Below are 25,143 nucleotides of genomic sequence, written 5' to 3' on the forward strand. Positions count from 1 at the left end.
AAAGGCGTGAACATGGGTGTGCACAGAGGCGTGAACTAGGAACGTCACAGAAAAGTGTCATAAGTGGGTGGATGCTTAGTGAATTCTTGCAGAGTCAGCTGAAACCTATGGCCTGGATGCGCGCGCAGCTAATATGACGTGTGGTTGACGTGTGTCTGGAGGAAGCTAAGAGTCTGACTTTTAACACTAGTGGAGAAGACATAAGTCTGGCATGTCAGGTCGACCTGTTCCTGAAACATATCTGATATCTTGTGTTTGGAGGATGTTTATACTGGAGGAAAAGGTCTTTCGGACAGAGGCTATGCTACACTGAATGTATGCGTGTATAGGTGCAGATGCGCGGAGCCAGGGCCTTCCATGGTAACGGGAGCAATGAATTACATGAGGAGGACAGGAAGGCTTGGCCCTTTACTCTGCAGTCGGGGAATTGTTTACTTATTTTACTAGACAGGAATGTGTTTTCGAGGAGGCTGAGCTGGCTACGCTGATAACTTGAAGGCAAAATACTGTTTTTGGCAGGCAGAGCAGGCCGAGCCGGGCACCGCTCGCTTGGCAAGAAGTAAGGCAGAGGTCAGGGATGCATCTCATCTCCATGCTGCAGCTTTCGGAGACAGAGGCGGAAAAGTGGTTCAATGGCAGGAATCAGGGCCTAACTCGGCAGAGCCAGGAAAACGTGAAAGTGCACCATGTAAAGACGGTGGCACGGCATACTTAGGAACTGAATTATCAATCCATTCATGGTGGATCTGAAAGAGGACATGTTAACGTCGGACGCAAATGTATTTGCGTCTTCAAATTCGGTTGCGGAGGGAAGTTACATGCACTTTAACTCGTACATGGAGACGATGGGGTACTCGTTAGGGGACATAACTAACCATAAAAATTCCAATTACCTCACAATACCCCACTCTTTCTTGCCATTTCAGAGAGGTTTTTACCATATCGTTTGGGAAATAAGCATTAATAAGTGTGTAAATCCCTCCAATGGTATTTTTTTTATCGTGAATCAAGGCCTCAATTAGTTTGTTGCTTTTAAGCCTCCCCCCCCCCATTCCCCAACCTTATGTAACAGGAAATCCCTTATTTGCAGGTATTTGAAAAAATCTTGCCAAGCCAGACCAAATTTGTTTTTTACCTCTTCAAAGGACTGTATCCCTTCAGGAGAGACTTGCTAGAGGCTCTGGCTGTTGAAGAACATGTGTGTTCCTTCCCATTATTGAATTGGATGGCTGAAATGTTTTCGGATGAGAACAATGACTTCCTCTTGGAAGCAGTTGCAACGTACTGTGCTTATACGTTTTTGGATTTAAGTGGTTTTGACTTCAAACGCGTTTTGGGCTCATGATTTCTTTCATTAATTTTTTACTCTATTCACATTCTGTGCTTTGGACACTATCAGCCCAGGCTTGGTGTTGAGTGAAAAAAAATATTTTGTGGTTACTAATTCGGAATTTTACTCTCAATTGTCAAGTTTGGTAAATTTTTTACTTGATTCTGTCTCACCCGAACTTGAACTCTGCGTTCCAAATTGCCCCCCTTTCTGTGCGTGTTCCGATTAAGGGAGGGAGTATTGAAGGCAGGGCCCTGATTGCACTCATTGCTATGTTAGCATAGGCCTATTAGAAGTTTAAACGCCATTTTACCTTTTTGCTGCTTTTGCACATGACACTTCATATACCTGTTGTTGTAAGTTAGGCTGCGTGAAATTCTTCACATGAGAATGGTTTCTTTTCAACATCCCTAGACTTACATATTGACCTTAGTCTCCACAGTGAGTGCTGAAGCCTCTAAGGTTATCATAACAATGTTAGGTGTTGTTCGGGCTGATCGGCTCATGCTCTAGACATACCATGCACGCAGCTGCAGCTAGCTGAAATCCTGGCATCTTTAATATTACACTGTATGCATGATTTAGACACTTGGAGAGAGAGAGAGAGCATTTTCAGATCCTGATGTGATTCATCTCTACTGATCTTGGAGGTATGGGGTTCCACATTCAAGCCTAAGAGACCTTCTAATATTATATAAAACATAGCTCCTAGCTAGGGAGGGTGGCATACAAGGCACTATAAGACCAGTTTCTACTATCTACAATCCCTAAATATCAATCTGCCACAGAAACCATCAGACACTTACACTGGTTACCAATTAGAAATAGGATCAAATTCAAAACCCTATGTATTGTGTACAAAGTCCTGCATAACCAAGGACCCGCCTTTCTCACACAAAATCTGACCCCTTACTGTCCTCCCAGACTGTTACGCTCGTCCTCCCTAAATGACCTAATGGTCCCACGTACTAAATTGGTCTCTTGGGGGGATCGAAGGTTCCTGATATCAGCCCCGAAACTATGGAACACTTTGCCCCACTCATTAAAAATCAGCCCCTCACTCTGGTCATTCCGTAAACAGCTAAAAACTTGGCTGTTTAACCAGTAAAGTCAAACTCATTCCCTCTCTTCCGGGAGTAAATACCTACAGATATTCAGCGCCGAGACGCCCTTGGGCCATTGTTCGCGCTCTATAAATATCATTAATAAATAAATAAATAAATAAATATTATTATAATATGATTTCTCCCTTTAAGTTTTATGTAATTGTAACAATGCTGATCGTATTATTTTTAATCATGTGCCTGCTTATGATAGCAAAAATACTGAATCTTAGAGCACGTCGTTAAAATAAACATTTTAAACTTTATCGTATCTCTTTTTTACTCATGAGGTGGACTGGTATGAGAATATAACGAAAGAGTGTTCTTGATTCCCATCATTCCCGAGTGTATCCTAAGTTGCATGTTCTGGGTTGTCTAATCATTGGTACCTTTGCTATAGGACAAAGAGCTAATGAGACACTGATGCTAGTCGGTTAGGGGGTTCTAGGCACTGAGGTGAGTTTTTTGGTACACCACAAGTCACCGAGGTTCAGAGTCTCTGTGCACAGTTCTGTGTGTGAGCAAAATCCCTGCAACAGGATCAGATGAGTACAGAGTAAGCACAATTTAGCATTACGATCTCCTCCCAGTAACATATTAAATCAAATGAGCTTGGAGAGAGACCTTGCCTCAAGAGCCTGCAACACTAGGAACAAGGTCTCAATCTGGAACCCTGAGTTACAGATTGGGTTATAAAAGTTAACTAAAAAAGTGAAACACTTTAGAAATTACAACCATTAAAAACTGGATCCTACTGTGCCGCATGGGGACTAGTATAACCCTGAGATGTTTGGAGATGCGGATCATGATGGCTAACCCACCTTGAGCTCTTTGGCTAGGGGAGGGAATAGCTGGGTTGATGAAACACTCAAAGCCATCCCAGCTAAACAACACCTGAGACCAGGTTTCTTGGAGTATAATCACATCGAACTGGGTGATAAACCTTAACCTGTCAGGGTCCAGTAACTTGGCCATGATGCCTACAGTATTTCAGCAAAGGAATCTTATAGCAGAATCCTCTGTGCTAACATTAGAGCCAGGGGTTGGAATGTCTGTGAGTCAGTCATTGTGATTAAGGTCCATCAAGGGAAGAAATCAGTTGGAGGCGGGAATACATGATTTCTCTGTATCCCTAATCACTGGGGGAAATCCTGGGGTTGTAAATGCCTGTAGAAGAAATCAAGCGGGAGGATGTTAATACGCACATCCAAGGAATGCTGCTGCTTTGAATTGTGGATCAGACAGCTGGCCAGACTAGGTGACTTACAATTGATTAGTACGCGGTCCACTTTTAGGCTTTTAGCAGCCGGGCCAATCACCCAACCCTTCTCTCAAATAGTATATCCATGTATTTGCTGAAATTAAAATTAGAATTACCACACAACCAGTGGCACACTTTTTTTTAAGGCGGGTGGTAGATTCCTCGATGCTAGAAGTAGAATGAGGCACCCCTGTCATGATTGCAACATATGGAAAGTACTCTGGTGGCAGGTTAAGGTGGGACAGATCTTTATCGGTCTGAGGATGACCCACTGAACTCCTTACAAACCCTGCTTTAAAATGGCTAATCAGAGTCCCCTGAGGCAGCCTTCCACTGGTTGAAGACGGTACTTTGATCAGAATAGGCAATGTTTATGTGATAGGATCTGCCAGTACTACCCTGAGGATAACAGAGGGTCCTGGTTGAACCACACTTGCAGAAGGAAAGACATTAGGGGTGGTGGCTAAAACAGTAATTTCTAGGTTATACAAGCATTCCACCAATATGGAGACACACTGAAGAATAATGTATTTAAACTTGTCCAAAATATAATCCCAGTCTATGGTGGGTGTTTCACGAGCATCCTGATGGTCTGCAGGCAGATCACGATTACCTAGGGTTGGTGCCAGGTGTCTACGGTTGGCAGTTCACTTCGGTTGGTGCTTTCTTTGACTAATGGGGTGCAGTCACTACTGTTTACGATTTCATGTGCTTCATTCCCTGTTAAAGGCTTGAGGTCAGCAGGCAATGTACTAAGGAGAACAGGCAAGTCCACAGGATCAGAGTGAGAATCAGAGTCTTGTTGGGTTGGTGGCCCTCCCATGCATCCAAAGATAATCGTCACTCCGCGACGTTAATTTCTTTTGCAGTCACCCCTTTTGCACGAGCTAAAAAAGAGTCTAAGGTTGTGCCATGAAATGGCTTCTCGACAGTCTTTGTCACCATGCAGTTTACGCTTGCCCATACTGGTCACGTGTTTACCCTTGAGTGGATGAGCTGAAACGCTCTGATTATTTCAGAAGTAGCACACCCAAGGGAGAACGAAAACTGAGCCAGTCACTAATGAATCAATATAAGTCTCACCACTCTTAGATAGAAATATCAAGGCCATAGATGGGGGGTCCAGCCCAGTCTCCTCCGGTCAATGATGGGTGAGGATGGGCCCGGTCTTTGCCCAGTCTTCACCTGGGCACATGCCTGGGTTTGTCCAGCGCCACAGTTTCAATGTAGCACTTTTGTAGTACTGGTCACCGCCCCCCTCCTCTGGAATTGCGGCGAGGCCTCCTGGGAGATGCAGACCCACTCCAGCAGGTCAGGGAAAGGCAGGGCAAAACAAAGCAGCAGAGTCACTGAAGGTGCGTCCTGTACCGTGGTTACAATGTAGTGCTCTTATAGCGCATGTTACCCACCCCCTCCTCGTTTGCAGCAAGGCCTGCTGGGGTATATAGGCCCAGCACATCAGGTAAGGCAAAGGCAGGGCAAAACAATGCAGCAGAGTCACAGAGGGCGTGCCCCACGCCCCGGTTACAATGTAGTGCTTTTCTAGCGCATGTCACTGACTCTCCTGCTCCTAGATTACAGCAAGGCCTGCTGGAGGATGTAGTCCCTCCTCAAAAGATGAGGGAAAGGCAGGGCAAAACAAAGTGGCAGGGCAATTGAAGGTACGACCTGCGCCTCGGTTGCAATGTAGTGTTTTTGTCCCATGTGTCACCAGCCTCCTCCTTCTGGGTTACGGCAAGGCCTGCTGGGGGACATAATCCCACCCCAACAGGTCAAAGAAAGGCAGGGCAAAACAGAAGTGGCAGAGTCACTGAAGGGTTTAATAATGCATGTAGAGATCTAGAGCAATCATTTGCAAATCCCATTGGAAGCAGGTGGCCATCTTGTAACTTCCAAAATTACAGTTAACATGGAACATCATAACAATAAGTATAATCTAATACCATTCCAAGATGGCAGTCACGTTGCATCTAGATGCATTTTAACAGGCATCTTGGAACCAATGAAAATAATATTTCCAGATGGTCACTGCCACTACTTTTTTTTCCAATTCCTTCCACCATTAAACATTAAGCACTCCAGCCGTTGAGTGAGAAGGGCTAGGACAAACCATTGACCTTCTGTCCCTGAGAAAGGTGGGGGGAGCAAATAACCTGTCACATTGGTGATCAAGGTAGGGTGATGCAGGTACAGCAAACAATTGCCTCAGGGGCCAGAGTGAAGAAACTTGTTAAGAAACTACTAGCTTCCCTTGTGTGAAATGATGGTTCTCTCTTACCCTTGGGCAGGGCAGAGGCATGAGTAACCTGGCCCATCTCTTAGGCAAGACCAATGCAGACATAATAATAACACCATTACTGGAGCCAAGTGAGTCGTTATGTTCTGAAAGAGAGCAGAGGAACATATTCCGATTCGCTCAATAGGCAAGGACTATGAGGGTAAATTGTTTACACTTTCACATATAGAGCCAAGTGGTGGTTCATTAATCTCACCCGTTTGGGTGAGGCCAAGGGCTGGAAGTGGGAAATTAACATTTTTGTGGTCTGTCTATGGTTTCAATGACAGGCTGGGAAGTGATTGCTCAGGGTATTCCCATTTCTGCATAATGCAATGTTTGCTCCCCACTGTGTTGTCTTTCCCTATCTTCTCCCAATGTTATCAAACATTCATGGAGTGGGGATGGTAAGTGTCCAGTTTACTTGAGCTCATTTGCTGAAAGCACATTTATTTCACGTTCTCTTGTTCTCAATGGCTTATCCATATTTGTTTTAGAGATTGTGCTCCACCTATGCAGTATTCAGCATTTTTACATACACTTCTAAATCTGTGGTATTGAAAAACACCAAAACAAAAAATGATTTTGAACTCAGTAGCAGAGTGAGGGTCATATTTATCAAAGAGTTGCATCAACCTTACGCCACACAAAGGTGGAGCAAGGACGACTCAACTACTAAATCAGATTTATCAAGGCACTCAAGGTCACCTTGCATGGTGCTGCATGGTTTGATAAATCCAGAGTAATGCAACGCAGCACAAATCACTGTGCTGCGTTTCTCTGCCCCATGAAGGTTTTCCATGGGCCTTCCCACGCTTATACTCATGAATTTTGGTGCATTCTCAGATTGGTGTAACAAGGAGAAATATCTTTACTTCCCCTTGTATTTTCCTCTTTCTATGTGTGCTGCATTTTGCAGCAGACATAGAGAGAGGAAAATGCCTGAGAGTATTGTTTTTGTGCAGAAAGGTGTCCCTTTCTGCAGGAAAACAATTCTGCTTACGATGCAGACACCCTTGCACCATAGTGCAAGGGAGTCTGCATTGCCGCTAGACAGCCAAGAGTGTGGCAGAGCATGGTAAGACAGGAATGTGCTTTGTGATGTTAAATACAGCACATTCCTGACTTTTCCCTTTCACATAGCTCAGCGCTGCAAGGTGGCTTGCTGCGTTGTGCTGTGTGAACATTTGATAAATGTGCCCCTAAGTCTCCAATGGTAAACCTCATGTTATTATAGAAATCCTTATAGATGTCTTTTGGTATTTGAATGGCTTGACCAATCAGCATCAAATTCTGGTGGTTGAGGAGTTGAATTTCAAACACCATTTCCACCAAATGTAGTGGAGGACAATTATTAAAAATGGGATTTTTCTATGGAGTGAGGTGTTATCTTTAGTTTTTGAGGTACACCTCCACCTCCATAAAATATTCAAGAAAATCTAAATACATATATATTACACAGGGACTCAGACCACTGTGTAGTTATAGTTAAATCAGAATTTCTGGGGTTTGCTTATAACTTTTGTGCCAATCTGTTAAGCAGGGGCCAAAAAAACTGGGGTTTCTAAAAAGTCGATTTTGGCATGTTAATTACCAAAGGAAACTTTGCTCTCTGATACTGAAAAAATGGCTGTATGGAATTACACTAAATTTGGCAAAAAAGTTAGATTTCTACTCAGAAAGTACACCTTTCGTGATTTGGTGTAAATCCGTCAGCTGCTTTTTATGAATTTACATTGAAAGAGGTACTCGGGTTTGGCTTGAAGGGATTAGGTGTTAGTCCTGCAGTAGCCAAAAACAAGTACAATTTCACTAATTATAATTTTCAAAAGGGTAGTATATCCTCAAATTTACATTTCCCAAAGACAAGTAGTATTTTTTAAAATGTAAAGTTTATTACATTTTCTAATGTAATATAAGACATTGATATAAATAACACATAAGGATTGAAGAAATAAAAACCTTTTAAGGGGTTCACTGATACACCTGGCCCTTTAAACCAACAAAGAAGAGATTGGCACGGAAGCTGTACTATAACACAATGCATTTATTAACCTCACATGAGGGAGACTGCGTCCTACAGTACCCTCAGGCCACTGTAGGAGACAGTCTAAGGAGTACAGAGAACAGGGGCTTTATATATGCATTTGTTACATAGTCAGCATAAAACCAAGGGGAGGTCCTAGCACATACAAGAATGGTTATTGACTAATATGGGTATACAAAATGTGCTTGCTCAATAAAGTGGGAGGGGATACATTTCTCCTTACATCAGTAAGAATAGCCTGACAGTTCTACACCATTATCATACAAGTCATAAAAGTGTACATCAATAGACATGGAGCCCCATAATCATAATCAGTAGACCAATAGACAATGTGCAATTATCAACTTCAAAACAGAACACAAACATGAAACAGGCCTGGACTCTGACTCACAGTACCAAATGATCTGATTGTTGGGGCGCAACTCAAGGAAAAATTTAACAGCCACCACTACAGGTCTCAGGCATTTGATCCTCCAGGGTACTCTGTACAGGCAAGCAAACTTAAAGAAGCTTTTGTAGTACCTTGATTCCATAGGGTTTTAGCTTGAGGAGCGGTACAGCAGAAGTACAGCAGTACCTGCAAAACAAATATAAAAAGACAAAATGTAAGTTGGATGCCTGTGGAGGCATGTGCATCTCTGGGGTCTGTGGGCAGGGCCAGGTCATGGCTGAAGTTTGTGTACACCAGGGGGTTGGCTGTCCACAGGGCCTGGCCCTGGGCCAGGCCTAGCGAACAAAACCCTGCTGCACATAGCAAAAAGCTATGCACAGCAGGGGGTTGTTGCCCACATGGGGTTGTCATGTGGGCTTGACCCTTAGCATGGACCTGTAGCCAACCCCACTGTGCATGGGCAATGGTTAAAAATGTCTAAGGAGTTGCAGTTCCCATATTACATGTGAATCTTGCAACCTAAGATGGAAGCTGGAAGGTCTGGCCTGCCAGACAGCTTTCTGGCACTTTTCTTCTGCAGGCAGATTTTCCAAATATAAATAAAATAAATATAACAAACATCTATTTAATAACCGAATTAAAATACAATTATCATATATACAAAATAGTGCTAATACATAATTGTTACAACATGTTTATCTAATTGGAACTAGAAACAAATATGTGTCCCATTAAGCCTTCTAAAAATGTTTTTCTACAATAGTCCAAATAATTCAATTAGTCACCTAATAATTTTCTATTATGAAAAACACACAAAAATATAAATATATCTACATTGTCCATAAGTTTGAGTTGTTATAGCTGTTGGTCTTTAGTTATGACTAAAACATATTGTTAGTGTTTGTGAAAAGATCATACTCACCAATATGAATTATTTATGTTGTACATGGCAGTATTCTTTGATGGAGAGCCATCACAAAGAGAATGTGTTTTTTATTAGAAGTATTTATTTATTGACAATTCTGCAAATACAGTGGAAAGTCAGGGCTGACACGCCCTTTCATGGTCACACATGAATAAACAGCTATGAAATAGACATAGAATAATGTCCACCACCATCAAGTCTTGCAGATAATTAAACGGTGGGGACAGTTGATCATCGGGTCACAGACAGTCGGCCTTATCCTAGCTTCACCCCAGATGGGTTTCAACATCTCAGCCTAATCCTGCTTAGGGAGAACCATTTAGAGAAGCAAAGATAAAAGTAAACTGAGACTCACAACTTGGGCAATTACTCATGACCATTTCTGCACTCAACTCAACAGAGAGGGTATACATATGTAATGAAACCTTCTCAAATAGTCAGGGAGGGAGCATGTCAGTGCCATCTAATGGTGACACACACAATGTGGTTGTCCTGGCAGTGTAAATAAATGTGTGGGCACAATACCATACTGTCCCACTTACTCCCTCGCATGCTATCATGTTAAGCAGAAAGGATCTCCTCCAAGTTACATGCGAGAAATGTTTCCAACACTTCTACTCAGAGCCCCGCAATAGGCTGCCTCCGTAACCCGACCCTCCTCATTCCATAGAGCAGCAGCCTCTTCCCTGGCCTATAGCTCCAGAGGGGAGCACCAACGAATGTGAACAGTTATTTCCCTTTTCTCCAGAACCATGGCCTGGTCAAAACATCTGACACCCACTCTTCGCTGTATATTCAGTGGGTCAATGGGTAAAGGTCCATGGAGTCAACATCCGTCCTACTTAACGTACGCTCTACATCAGCTATCACTTCACTCCAGAATCACCTAATCTCAGGTCATTCCCACATAATGTAAGAACCTAGCGTCTCTCAGGGTGCATCTAGGACATTGCATGTGGTCCAATTGCTGCATGAAATGTATTCTGTCGGATGTCAGGTAGGTGGAATTAATTAAATCAAATTGTGACTATTTAAAGCGTGTTTTTCGCGAGACCTTGTGAACTTGTTCCATGCCTGCCTTCATTCCCTATCCTGGAACCTCCTGCCCAGGGCCGCCTACCACCATTTGCGTCTATGTAGCAGATCATCGGTGATCATTTCTAGTGCTGACTTGTTTAGCCACGAGACCAACTTGTGCCCATGCCCAAAGCTTAGAAAGACCTACAGGAGCTTATGTGTCCTGGGCTCCACCTGGCTCCCGGTCTACAAACTCTGCATGGCCGTACCCACAGCCTGTATGTGAGGAACTGGGCACCAGGGAGACCATTCTCTTCCATCAAAGAGTCCAGTGTATGCAAACTGCCCTCCACGTAGTAGTCCCCTACAGTATCTATGCTCACCTCAAGCCACTGTTCCAGTCTGCGCTCCATAAAGTATCCCCCCTGCAGGTAGGAAGGACTACCAGCAGGAGTGCCAGGGCATAGAGCACCGGATTTTGAAATCTTTCAGCCAGAGTCCTCCGATACCTCATTGCTAAGTTCAGAAGTCGCGTTGGCAGGGCTCCCCCTGTGACCCATCCCAGCATCGAGGCCACAAGTGGAGCCCTGCATTGGCGCACAGCAAACCCCTCAAGATCCCAAGCATCTCTTCCTGCTAACCATCTGACCATTCACTGCAGCTGCACTTAGAGGAAGTATAATTTCATGTCAGGGACACCAAAGCCACATTTCTGGTAGGCCTGTGCAGGGTGACAAGTGACACATGATTCCTCTTTCAATCCTAGACTAAATCATGGAGTACGGCATCAAGGGTCTTAAACCAACATCGGGGGATCCAAATCAGGAGATTAGTAAAATAATATATAACCCATGGAAGGACCACCATCTTGGTAGGAGAGTCTCTTATCCTAATGGGGAGCCTTAGTGAACTCCAAAAAGTAACATTGCCTCTAAGCGCCTGCAGTGTGGACCCCAGATTAGCTTCCTGGGTGTCATCCTCACTATGAAGCACATGCACCACCAAATACTTCAACTGATTCGATTTCCATTGAAGTCCGATACTGTATGAGGTGAGTCAATCCAACCAGGAGACAGGGGGAAGGCATATGTTTTCTCCCAATTAGTTTTAAGACCTGAGGCTGAATCCAAATCCTCCAACAAGGACATGCACCATAGAATACTCAAGTCAGGATGTCACAGATAAATGAGTATGTCATCAGCGTATAGGCACACTATATTCACTAACGCTTGCAGCTGTATCACCCAAGAGAATTCCTTCAATCCTCACTATATCAGCAAAGGGTTCCAACAACAGAAAAAAAGGCATTGGGGAAAGGTGGCAAATCTGGTGTGTTCCCTTATACACCCCAAAGGATTTAGATACGCCACCCCCACCTTCACAGCAGCTGCACAGCCATATAAAGGAGGAAAACCCACCAACATCAACGATCGCCAGATTCATTCTTCACATCACCTCATGCAAGTAGGGCCAACCTATTGTGGTTAAGGCTTTGAGTAAGTCCACGGAGAGGGCCAGGGCACCATGAACATATTCTTCTGGGGTCTCTTCCAAGAGACAAAACAGTCTACGGATGTTGTAGAAAGTGTTGTGCTGTGGAATTAAACCATTTTGTGCACGATGGACGGATGGTCATGCAGCAGGCCCGAGAATATTTAGCTTAGTATTTTATATGCAATGTTTAACATCTATAAAGTTCCATTTTCCCCTACTTCAGAGTGATCCCCTCCTGGCTTGGTCAAAACAATGAGATCCTCCCAAGTGGTAGCCCGCTTGCATGCCACGCCCAACGAGTGGGTATAAAGTACATTAGATCTTGGGGTCAAGTACACAGCACAAGCCCCATAGAACTCCGCAGGCAGACCGTTGTTACCTGGGGTTTTCCCCCACTAAGTCCGCTATGGCGTCCATGGCCTCTTCCTCCAGGATAGGCCCTCTCAGGGTCTCTTGGTCCTTAACATCCAGAAATGAAAGCTGTACTGTACCCAGCAACCAATCCAGAACCACAGCCAAGGGCTACGGCTGTGCACCATACAGATCCCAGTTGTAAGATGTGAACACTTGAAGTATTGTGTTCTGTAAGTACACGAGGTGACCCTGGCTGTGCCTTACTTGGGTAACTTACTTACTATGACAAAATTGGGCAATCCAATATACCCTTGAGGGCTTGGGTAAATCTAAATCAAAATCAGGTAAGTGTCCCTAAAAGGGAATTTATTTTCACGATATCTTAATAGTTCTATATTCACAAAGTCCTAAATAGTGACTTCAAAAATATTTTTTTTTAGAATCAAACATATTCCTTTAACGTGAATGTATCACAAAAGAAAAACAAGAACGGGTGTATACTTTTTAGAAAAATATACATTTACATAGAGAAATGTATTTAGAGTACAAAAAAGCAAATCACATGTATACAAAAGTGAATGAGATAAATTGTTTACACGACAGCTGATACATCATTGACACTTTTGTTGACACCTATTTCAGACATTTCGCACCCTGGAAGACATAAAAACAGTGTAAAAGGTGGATGGGCACCCATTCTGTGTGACGGAGCTGTCTGTTAAAGTTATACAACTACTGTGATAGAATATCCTGTCAATGTTACAAGTTGTCTGCAGCGCCGGCAGACACCTCTAAATTTGAGCACCAGAGGTCCCTCGGGATGGTAGAGCCTTTGTACTTAGTCCAGAGTAAAAAGACAACTATTTTGTAGTGTAAATGTAGACTCTGTAGGTTATTCATTAACATTTATACTAACATGTAATATGTGGTTGGAATTGAAGGCAAATGTACCAACCATTAGACACAGACTTTATAAACCTTTGCACATCTTAAATACTTATCATCACAACAGTCTCCTTATAGAATGTGCATGATGATTAGCCTTCACAAATAATGGTAAGTGTAGCTAATCCACCTTTTCTGCTGGGTTTTCTAAAATTTTGTTGCTTTTTCTGGACGATTGTTGCTTTTTTAATTCTGTGCTTGCTTCCACGGCTAAACATGAATAAAGTGACTGTGCTATTGCAAAATTGATCTTGCATATGAGTCCCTAGTATATACTATATGAAAGGCACAGGGCCTGGAAGATGCCACCTGCTGAATTCAGCACATATGGTGCCATCTGCAGGTCTGGCATTGAAAAGATGGCTTCAGCCTAATCATGTGATGGCTGAATGCAGCTGCCTAATACCCTGCTGTTTAACTTGACTAAATAACCCTTTTTTGACAAGTAAAATACCCTGCATTTAACTAAGAATACGCCTCCCCTAGGTACGCATTGTTGTCCACAGGGACGATGCCTGTTGTTTAACAGTGGAACATCTGATAAATTGTATTTGGAATGTTACTCCAGAGACTACTACACCAAAGGCTCTTTTCACTGGTAGGGCTGTAGCTGGGTCCAAGGAAATGTCAAAGAAAAGATTAAGATGTCACCCTTGACAGAAAACAAGAGCAAAAAGAATTGTAAGATGACCTTTAAAAACACGAGATGGTAACATGCAAAATCAACTAATGGAAAGATAATTTTATCATGACCGAGCCTTCAGTGGACTCAATAGCAGTAGCCTTCTGACAAACGTTTGCCAATGTTTTTAAAGCAAATAATGGGTCATTTGGAACACTTTCCTGTCATATTAGTTTGCTGTTCTTTTATATTACTCTAATCCTGAGGTTCTACTTATCAATTTACTTTTTGATTTTCTCTTAGACAAAGTAGCCTCTACTTTCTGCATCTCATATTTCGGAAGACTATTTCTTGGTGGTACAGTTACTCTGATTGGGAAATTGTGGACTGAAAGCATTGATAGGTACCTTCATGCTACTATTATCTCTTGCATGAAGCACTTTATTAATCATTCACTGCAGACTGTTGGTTGGGTGAATCATCTCTGGTATATTTTACTATTTTTTTCTTTTTTTTCCCTTTTTTTGTAATATGATATTGTTTACTTTATTTATTTCCCAATAGATGATACGATTTCTTTATCTACTCTGTTTCATTTTTTCAAGGGGATGCTTCGGTCCTCATACTTCTTTTTTTAATTCTGTATTACTTTTAATAATCCATGAAAATTATTATAAGTGCAATATTTTATAAAAACAATGGTTAGAGATACAATAAGATATCGTATAAAACATAGAAAATGGTAGTGGTACAGAATACATAGGATTCATTAAAGTCGAATGCAGGTATATAAGATCAAATATATATCTCCTCTAGCTATGCCTCATTCATTCATATAAGACAACCCTGGTCCCCAGATCTCCATGCCCAGTTTCTTTTCCCGGATGCCCTTAATTTTGTCTAAGCTATATTCTATATTAAACATGGACAGAAATCAAGCCTTCCAAAGTTCAAAAGAGGGCACATCTTTCTGGAGCCACATTGAGGCAATGCATAGCCGAATCACAGCTGTTACAAGAAAAATCAGATACCGATACTTCTATACCAGTTGATTTGAGATCTTCCACTCTGCTACCCCCAACAATACCTGAGCAGAAGACAAGCTTACTGGGCCCCCCACAATTTCTGTTAAAAAGGTCTCTATGTGCACAAACAAACTACATGAAAAAAAAATGTGTACAATATCTGCATCTTCAGATCCACATCGGAAGCATTTCCCGTCATTTGTCCCCCTCCTTTTAAGGAGCTTAGCTGGGGTGTAATAAAGGTTGAACAAAGTCTTGTAGTGTTGTGCACTGAGGTTTGCAGATATTAACAATTTCCCTGCTAATTCAATAGAGTTTTCTATCGCACCCCAGTACATCCCAGCCTATCATCTCATTTGGTGTTCTGAATCTCTAAATCACTACCCTTAATATCTAACAATATGTTATACAGTATCCCAATAGGTGCATTCTTCCTCAACGCTTCTATAACCGGGTTTAATCCTAATTCCAATTGATGTTTCCCTAGATAGTCACGGACTTGTAGATATTAAAAAAATTCGAACCTACTGAGATGAAATTTGTCTGTTAACATTTCAAAAGATATTAAACAGCTGTTAGCATATAGGTCCCCTAAATAATAAATTCCTTTAGTCCGCCATCTATCTATGGTCCTATCCCAAAATATTGGTGGAAGAAGCGTTGTAGCTGTGAGGGGGGTATACAGAGACATCCTCTGTATCCCATACTGCTTTCGCACCGCTTTCCACACCTTGTATGCTGTGTTTAAAACCTTAAACCTGGTTTTCTTGTAGTAGTTTGGCTCTACGTTAATGAACAATCGATTTTTGGCCTCACTGCCAAGTAGCATTTTGTAAATTGATTGGGCTTCCACAGCGCTAGCTGGCTCATCACCAAATAATAAAATATTCATATTTTGCAAGATACACACATAGTGATAAAGAGTCAAATCTGGCATGGCCCAGCCTCCCTTCTCATGAGGGAGAGTCATATATCGCATAACTTCGCGATATTTACCCTGGGCCCATAGAATGCAGGCACACACTTAGGGGCCGATTATGATGTCGGACGGACCTGAGTCCGTCCGCCACCATAGAGAAGGAGGGACCGTCCGCAGGGGCAGCGGCGGTCCCTCCATGCAGATTAGGATGTGATCGCCAGGGTGGCAGTCACATCCTCTATTTCTAACATTGCGGCGGGTGCAGCTTCAAGCTGCACCCGCCGTAATGTTAAAAATGCATGTATTACATTTACATGCACAAAGAGGCAGGCACCACGCGGTGCCTGCCGCTTTGTGCCTGTAAATGTTGGGGGGTACCATAGGTACCCCCCATGTGCACCCCCCACCCCCCGACACCCTGGGGGCTCGCAACGGGCCCCCAAAAGCCAAAGTCCACATGCTTTTCCACGGCGGAAAAGCCGCCGCGGAAAAGCATGTCTCCGTGCAAATCCTAATTTGGCTGACGGTGTCTTGCAGACACCGTCACCAAATAGCCCTCCCCTCCCCGCGGATCAGTGGCGGACGTACCTGCAGTCCGCCGCTGGTCCATCCGCAATCCCACCGCCATCCTAATCTGGCGGTGGGTGTTCTATGTGGCTGCAGCTGTGAATCCGCATACTCCGGGACGGCGGTGGCTTCCGCCGGCCCGGAGTATGCGGATTCACCGCAATCATAATGAGGCCCTTACTGTAATACTGCAAGTTGGTTACGGGGGATTTCAAGCGGCACTGATCTAAGAAAATATAAAATCTTGGGTAGTATCAGCATTTTAAGAACATTACAATGTCCCACAAGTGAGAGATGTAAACACTCGTATCGGTCCAATTGCTTCCGACCACCGTTTAAGATGCTGCCCCAGTTAACCTCGACCAATGATTTTAAACACGTCCTTAACTTGACACTCAAGTATGTTACCTCACTCACAACCCGTGGGTCTTCAAATACAGTATTAGAACATAGAATCTGTGTTTTTGCCACGTTAAGTTTGTATCTTGAGGCGGCCCCAAACTCCAGTGCCAACCGTTCAATTTCTGGCATGGCCATACTGGGATTCGGGGTTGCTACTGCAACATCATCTGCATACGCAAACCCAAGGTAATGCTCCTGCTTCCATATTACCGACTTTATCCCTGCACTTTGTTCTATCATTTTTTTAAACAGATATATACAGTGAAAACACAGCGGAGAACAAGGACATCCCATCCTTGTTCCCCGCGAGATATGTACTGGGCTTGATTGGAGGCCCATAATGCAGACCTTGGCTGATGGTCGACGATATAAAGCTTGTATGGAAGTAATAAAGTTCTGTTTAAAGCCAACGCAGTGCAGCATGGCCCATAAAAATTCCCAAGCGACCCGGTCAAATGCCTTTTCGGCATCTAATAGTATCAGGCTAAATTCACTCCCCGCTTTGCTAGCTATGTCTAACATGGTTACAACCCTGTTGATGTGATTGGCCGTCCCCCTCCTAGGGATAAATCCATGTTGTTTCACTGATACTAAAGGTGTTATTACTCCGGCCAACCGGGTCGCTAGAATCTTGACATAGATTTTACCATCTACATTTAAAAGCGATATCAGCCGATATGAGTCAGGTCGATCAGCCGGTTTATCTTTTTTATTTTATACTATAATACTGGCTTTGTCACATGATAAGGGGGCAGCTCCAGCTTGGGCCTGTTGCACGGTGACAACATATTTGTATTTAAAAATCCAGAAAACTTTTTATAGACTTCCTATGGAAGTTTGTCGGGCCCAGCTGCTTTGCCCATAGCTAAACCATTGACAGCTCTTTCCAATTCCTCCATTGTGATGGGGGAGTCTAACAATTTTGCGTCTTGCGTATCCAATTGATCACAACAATTCTGCAGCAGGGATTCCCCTACGTGGGAATCATAGCCCTCACTAGTGTATAATGCCATGTAAAAGTCCTGAAACACCTTTAGAATCCCTGTATCAGTTTCTACTAAATCCCCCCACGAATCCACCATAGAGCAAATCCTCTGAGCTGCTTCTTTAGATCTAACCTCTTTGCCAGGCAGCGCCCAGATGCTTCCCCATAGTCATAATTTAATTTTGTATTTATAGAATGTTTCCTCGCTATCTCTTTGCTCCAATATAGATTAATCTTGGCTTTACCCCAAACTTCTTCCGTTTGGAGGTCTGTAATCTCCTGACCTGCATGTATGCCCTGCATAAGTTTTTCTTCGGCTACTATTAACGAAGTGTATAATCCCTGTAGATCCGCTCGTATTTCCTTTTGCTTATATAAGCCAAAGCTAAGGGTCTCTCCCCTAAACCCTGCTTTAAAAACATCCCATACAATCCCGATCCCCGCTGTGTTACGATTTATGGAAAAAAATTGCTCGATCCCTATCTGCATGTGAGTCACATAGTTTTCATCCAGTAGTAGTTTCTTGTCGAATGAGTAAGACCGCGGCTTAACCCCCGTCCTAGACTTTCTCAAATTCAGCACTAAGGGTCCATGGTCTGAGGAAACCCGTCGGTACACCTGTATTTTGAGTCCTGAAAGCAAAAGACTCGATACAAAAAATAATCAAGGCTTACTAGTTTCTTATGTGGATGTGAGTAGAAAGAGTACCCTGGATCGGTGGCTCTAAGCCTGGCCCAGGTATCCACCAATCTATGATCCACCAACAGTGATTGTAAGGCCTTAAATACCCTTGGTTTCCGCCCTTTATAAAATTTGTTTACATCTTGTAGAATGCCAGGCTCAATATGTATATTTAGATCCCCACAAACAAACAATGGGGTGGGCATAATGCCAATTCTAGTGTGTGCCACCTGACCAGCACCACTAAAAAAGTGGTATTCAATGCAGGAAAGTCCTCGGAACTGCGCAAATTCACTAATTGCAACACAGTAGTTGTGTACCTCATCACATGCATATGTGACTTACACTATGTGGGAATGACCACTAGAAAAATAAGCACAAGAATTTGTGAGCATCGCAGCAACATTCGATGCCACTGGGCAAGCACCAAAATGGCAGCCCATTTCAATGAGAAACATCATACCGAATGACATGAGATGGGTGGTCTGAAAACACTTGAAACAACACGACAATTTGGAACAGGCCCTGTTAGAAAAGGAACAAAGATGGGTGTTCAAACTTGGAACCGACACTGCCGGACTGAATGAGAATATACCATGGGGACAATTCATAAGATAAGATGACACATTCTAAACTGAGAGATCCATATAAACTAACTCACATCAGCCCATGCAAAAAGTCTATGAGTATTACACATGATTACTCCTACAGAGCGTTTTACACCAACTGCCTTTAACATACTGCTACACAATATGACTGATTTGGACATACTTCCTTTTCATCCACCAGCACCATATTACTACTACTATAGTTTTGTACCCCCAATCTGTCATGGTTCCTTTCTCAATGTATCCTTTGTAAATATTACCATAATGAAAATCTTCATATCGAAAGAAGGACTAAAACAATTATGATAAATTATGTTTAAGACATGGACTGTAAACGCAAATCATCCATGTCGACTCGATTGCCCTATCCAAAAATATTACCATAGGCTTTTTAACCCCAAACTCTGTGATGGGTTCTTTCTCAAAATATATTTTTTGTAAATATTTTTGTAAATACTGTCAATATAAAACAAGAACCGAAACATTTATGACACAAGACATGGACTGTAAACCTGAATTATCTATGCCTACTCGATTACCCTATTCAAAATGGCCACCACGATAACCAGAAACAAGGAGAGTTCGATCCCCAACATCGGAAATAAAATAATTACACTTGAGGTTTAAAAATAAGGCAGCAACAACAAACAACGGAATGCATCAAGCCGATAATGCTAAAAAGGATAAAAAGGTGAACTACGATAAAATGAAAACGAATGGCCCCGCGACATGCCGCGAGTGAACCACAAGACGCGCTCTAGCTTTTAGCACACACATGCAAGGTGAATAGGCAATACTTAAGATGGCCCCCGGGACAGACACGCTAAGATGCGGTCAAACTCGATACACAACAGGTTGAATTGCAGGAGGGATGCCGAGACAAGTAAGAGCTACTAACCGTTTTCGCCCATTATTCTAATCTTTTTAGCTACTAATACGGGGAATTATAACACAGCGTATTTTGCTATTGAGATACATTTCTTGACACGCTATTTATCCGGGCGGAACAGGATAGAAAAGGCCTTTTATCAACATTTTTCAACATTAACAGCAATCTCTAGACAAGACCTATATGTTATTTATGCATTCTTCGGGTCTTAAACGAATTGTATACTATATGCCATGATCACAAGCATGACTGTCCTCCCGGCAAAAAGTAAAGAGAAGAAAACAATGTCAATTACGATACCTAGAGTAATAACATCAACCAAATCTCACAGAGCCCTCCATGTCTCTTCCTTTTTCTCCCCGGGCTCATTCAAACATAAAGATTTTTTCCAACCAGGACAGTGCCGACATATATATATATTTTTCTCTAGAGCTTTCACTGCAATATTATTACAACTAGCATATTATGTTCTTATCCCACAGAGTCTACAGGCCCCTCCACCCAGGCTGACCATGGGGCATAATACTGCTATCTAAAAAGTATGTTCTTTTCCCAAATGACCAAGGAAATTACTTTATGTTACATGTTATGTATGTTTATTACGAATGTGCAGTTTTCTAAAAAAAAACAACAGGCTGACCATGGGGCATAATACTGCTATCTAAAAGTACTTTCTTTTCCTAAAAAAACAAGGAAATTACTTTATGTTGCATGTTATGTATGTTTATTGTGAATGTGCAGTTTTCTAAAAAACAAGTGTGTTTTTGTCTATATGTTTTTAATCCTTCGAACAGGATCACTAAGAACAGATGAAGCACTACCCACTAATGTCGATAGTTTATTTGTTTTAGGAGCACAGGAGCATGCACCACAATTTTCTGTTTTTTACACTTTACAGGCACATAGCACAACAATGACCGAATGCCTTTCTACATGGCCGTCCATATATGGGCAGGCACTGTGTACTAACCTACAAATCTATTTTTTCCATTATGCAGATACGACAGGTACAGCGTTAACCGTATGTATTATAACCAGATACACACACTAGGTGTATCTAACAAATAATTCCTTAAATACTAAGGCTGACCTACAGGAGTGGCATACATGGGGTTGGCCCCCACGTTGTCCTGAAGAAAAGGTGTTGTGACCACATAACAGTTATTTTTCCCTTTATCCACCACCCTTTTTTATCATACCAACTAGAGGCAGGAATAAAATGTTGGCTTACTAGATAGGTATTTTTAATTATCACCCACCACCACTCCACTACACACTGCACTACACATAGCTTCACAAAAAGTGCCCCTACATATCCCTCGCAAGTCGCAGCATGCCCCAAGCAGTAGATGCTTGGGATTGCCCCAATGATGAAGCATGTCACCTAAGGGCAACCTTGGGTGAGTGAGGGGACTCTAGAAAATAATTTTCTTTTCCAAGACAGTACACCCAAAATCTGGGCTGTCCTGATAAATCCTTTCCTTAGCTAGGTTCACATGATCCATCATTTTAGATTTAAGTGTTACACTTTACAGTTCAGGAGGCGGAACTTAGCAGTAGCGCCCCATCCCTCCTTTTGATAAACATAATGCCAGATCAACATTCAACTCTTCAATTATGAGTGCTTCATTAAAATTCGAGCCATATATGGAGCATATTGTGTAGATCTGGCTTCCGATGTGACATTCAGCTATAGCCCATCTCCCATACTTTTCTGCCAATTTCCTTCCAGTCCCTTGTATATAACTCTTCGCCAGAATTGCTACCCCAGTTGATTGTTCAGTACAAACTAGAGTTGTTAAGCCTAATTCCGCCAATACTTTACTTTTGGCCCATGGTATATGGGATTCCTCTATACAAATCAGGTCAGTCAATAACGCCAGCAATTCATTCGTAACCCGTTGTCTTTTATTATGATCATTCAGAACACTTACATTCAGAGAACAAAGCCGAATGCCACCGACTATACCACTATCCCCCATCTTTGTGTTCGCATACTGCATGCCTACAACCATCGAATTTCATATTTTTCATTTGCCAACCTTCAAGGATTATTTTAACTGCTTCCCAACCCCCAACCACCAACCAACCCCCTCCCCACTCCAACACCAACAACCCACCCTTTCCCACCCACACACGGTTCCATCTGGAGCTGTGTCCTCCCCCCACCTATCCCCAGATAAGAGGCTTTGAGACACATGGTCTCTGAGATGGATCGAGTTTCTCATACTCGTCCCCCAGTCCCCCGGCCCCCTCCCAAGTGTTGATCACTGATGGTTGAAGCATTCACCACCCACCACCATATAACCTCAATACTGCACCATTTAAAAAAAACACAGAACCATCAAATTTCACATACCCCATTTGTTGTCCACTTTTCTCTCTTCCATCTGTGTTTACTTTAAAGAGATGGTAGATACTCTTTAGCCCCTTAAGTGCTGCTGACGGCCAATGGTCGTCAGCAGCGCTACCTCCCCAGTGCTGCGCACGACCATTGAACGTCCATTCAGCACTAGTTCTAATGGACAGCGCAGCACTGGGGAGAAATGTTTACACGCAGCTAAGGTGTTAGCGGCTGTCTCTGTTGTAAAGAACCTCACATGTTCATTGTGTATTGTTTTGAGTTTAGCCGGATTCAGCAAAAAGGCTTGTGCCCCCTTGTCCCAAAAAGGAGTAATACGTTGGCGTAATTGCCATCTTTTCTCAATACTCAGAGGGAAATAATCAGGGCGCACAAGGAACTCAATCCCCTTCCAAGTTTTATTTCCATCCGGGCATGCGAGGTCATGCACCGCTTCTCTTGCAAGATAAATATTAACTGAAATTAGTATTGCCCTCGGTTTAGGGGGGCTCTGGCCTGGCCTATTGTGTTGCACAAATGGGAATCTATGTGCCCTCTGGATTTCGCGGCTCCAGTTCCATTGGGTTAACCCAGGGAATGCCTCTGAGAAAAGTTCAACAATAAATTTGCGTGGGTCTTGCCCTTCTGACTCCTCTGGAATATCCAATACACGAAGATTGTTCCGCAGTAGGCGGTTTTCTAGGTCAGTAATTTTCCAGAGGGTGTTGTCCTTGGCAGAGCGCAGAGTCTCTGTAGTTGTTTTTTGAGCCGCCAGTACATCCTCCAAGTTCGAAATACGGGTCTCTGCCTCGTTGAACCTTTCGGCAAACTCGGAGCAAGACTTAGCAATTCTACGAACTGCGTTCTGGAGTTTACGGCAAGCCCCTTGTGTGCGCTGGCTCTCGGTGCGCATCTCCTCTCGATGGGCCATAATGCTCTGGTAAATTACAGCCAGGGAGATATCTTCAGGTTTTTCTATGGTTTCAAAATTGGGCTGCTCCTCACTTACTTATTTAAACAGGAACTCTTACAATCTCTCACTCTCACATATACTCACTTATATATATCAATACCCACATATTCTAGAATAAAACATACGTAGTTACTGATAAAGACACTAGTGAGACAGTGATTCACTCACTAACACACACATATACACACTCATCCACCCTTACAATCCAACACATATGCTGTCTTCAAAACACATACAACAGTGAGTCAGTCATTAATGCATCTATGTGCTAAGTAATACCCCCACCAAACCATACAGACACTCATACTGATACTAAAAAAAATCTAATAACCCATACACACACACATGTAGCTACTCACCAACCTATGCAGCCACTTAAACACAAAGTGAAACACTGATACATATATTTAAATATTTAAACATTACTCGCTAATATATGTATTCACTAAGATACACTTAATAAGCCAGTTAACCAATCAATTTTTTTTTAAATATCTTTTTAGACACTTATTTAAACATTTATTCTTCCATCGACCTTTACATATACATATATAAAACATATTTATTTTTCCGAAAGACACACATTCACTGGATGGTGTCATCAGTGATGTCATGAGTGATGTCACTGACCATGTAATGAGATATACTTTTTTTCCTGCTTGGAATTGCCAGAAAAAGCCTAGTGGTCCCAAAGAGGAAAGCAAAAAAAAGCTACCCCCTTGTTGGGGCAAACTCTCAGCGTCACGGGCATTTCGTTTTTGTTTTATAAAAACAAACTCTCACTTTGGGAATTTGTTTTTCAAAAACATCATGCATTGCTGAGCAGCTGCATTAAACGTGGCAGTTGCTCAACAATCTATCAGTACCTATTATAGCACCACCAATATAGCTGCACTGCTGACTGCATAGAGCTCTCTGCCTCCTTGGCACAGATCTCTGAATGCAGTGGTCTGTCTTCCTCAAAGGTAGCAGAATAAATCCTCCACTGATCTACCAGGCTAATGAACTGGCCTCTGGTCTGTAAATAAGGCCATCTATGAGCAGCATTGCTTTGTGAAATGTAGGCTGACAGATAAGGAGTGTAAGTAAGGATGTCAGTGCTCTACTAAAGTAAACATCTCAATGCAGGTAAACTTCTTAAGCCCAGAGAGGAGGCAATTTTATCATCTGCCTGTGTTTATGTAATCAATACAGAAAGAGAGGGGCTGTTGGAGTGTCCCCCTTAGCCATTGCTTGCTTGAACTGTCATTCACATTTTGGATTATCCTAGATTACTGAGCCATTGTGTCTTGGAACTGTCAGCCATGACATATGTTGTTCTTAATGGGGCCACTGGCCATTTAATTGGTACATTGGGTGTCTGAGGACCAGCACTCTTTTCTAAAGTGCCCATTTTAGAGGTTCATGCTCTGGAGATCAGTGCAGTGGAAACACACAACTGTTGTTGATTCCTGCCTTCTTCTAACTATTCTTTGACAAAGAGAAAATGGACGACGTAGGGTATAATTATTGGTGCACTCTGAGGGACAATTTCATCAATTAATTTCCTTATTTTACACTTCTACCAGCTACTAGGGCACCGTCCAACCCTAAACTAACCAATAGGTACTCAAAGAATGAGCTGGGAGTGCTACATTTTAGACAGTACAGTTATTTAATTACATTTGACACAAAAAAGCCAACAATTATAGAGCAACAGTTCTCAAAAAACAATGTTATTCTTGTGTTCTCGATGTATTTCTTATACTGTCAACAGCCGACGCGTTTCGTCCCGAAGATAGGACATCATCAGGGATGTAAAAGAATTGTATTGGTGTCTTTGTATGTAAAGATTCCCGCCGAATCTCTTTGACCTTCAGCAAATGTCACAGAATTGTTTATTAATATTTTTCCTTATGGTACCAGGCTGTATTGTGTTATAATAACACATGACATTTTTGTTTTTCTTGTAAATAATACATTTAGATAATAATAATAATAAACACCTTT

Source organism: Lissotriton vulgaris, chromosome 9 (genome assembly GCF_964263255.1).
Source record: "Lissotriton vulgaris chromosome 9, aLisVul1.2, whole genome shotgun sequence".
In the NCBI taxonomy this organism is placed as follows: Eukaryota; Metazoa; Chordata; class Amphibia; order Caudata; family Salamandridae; genus Lissotriton; species Lissotriton vulgaris.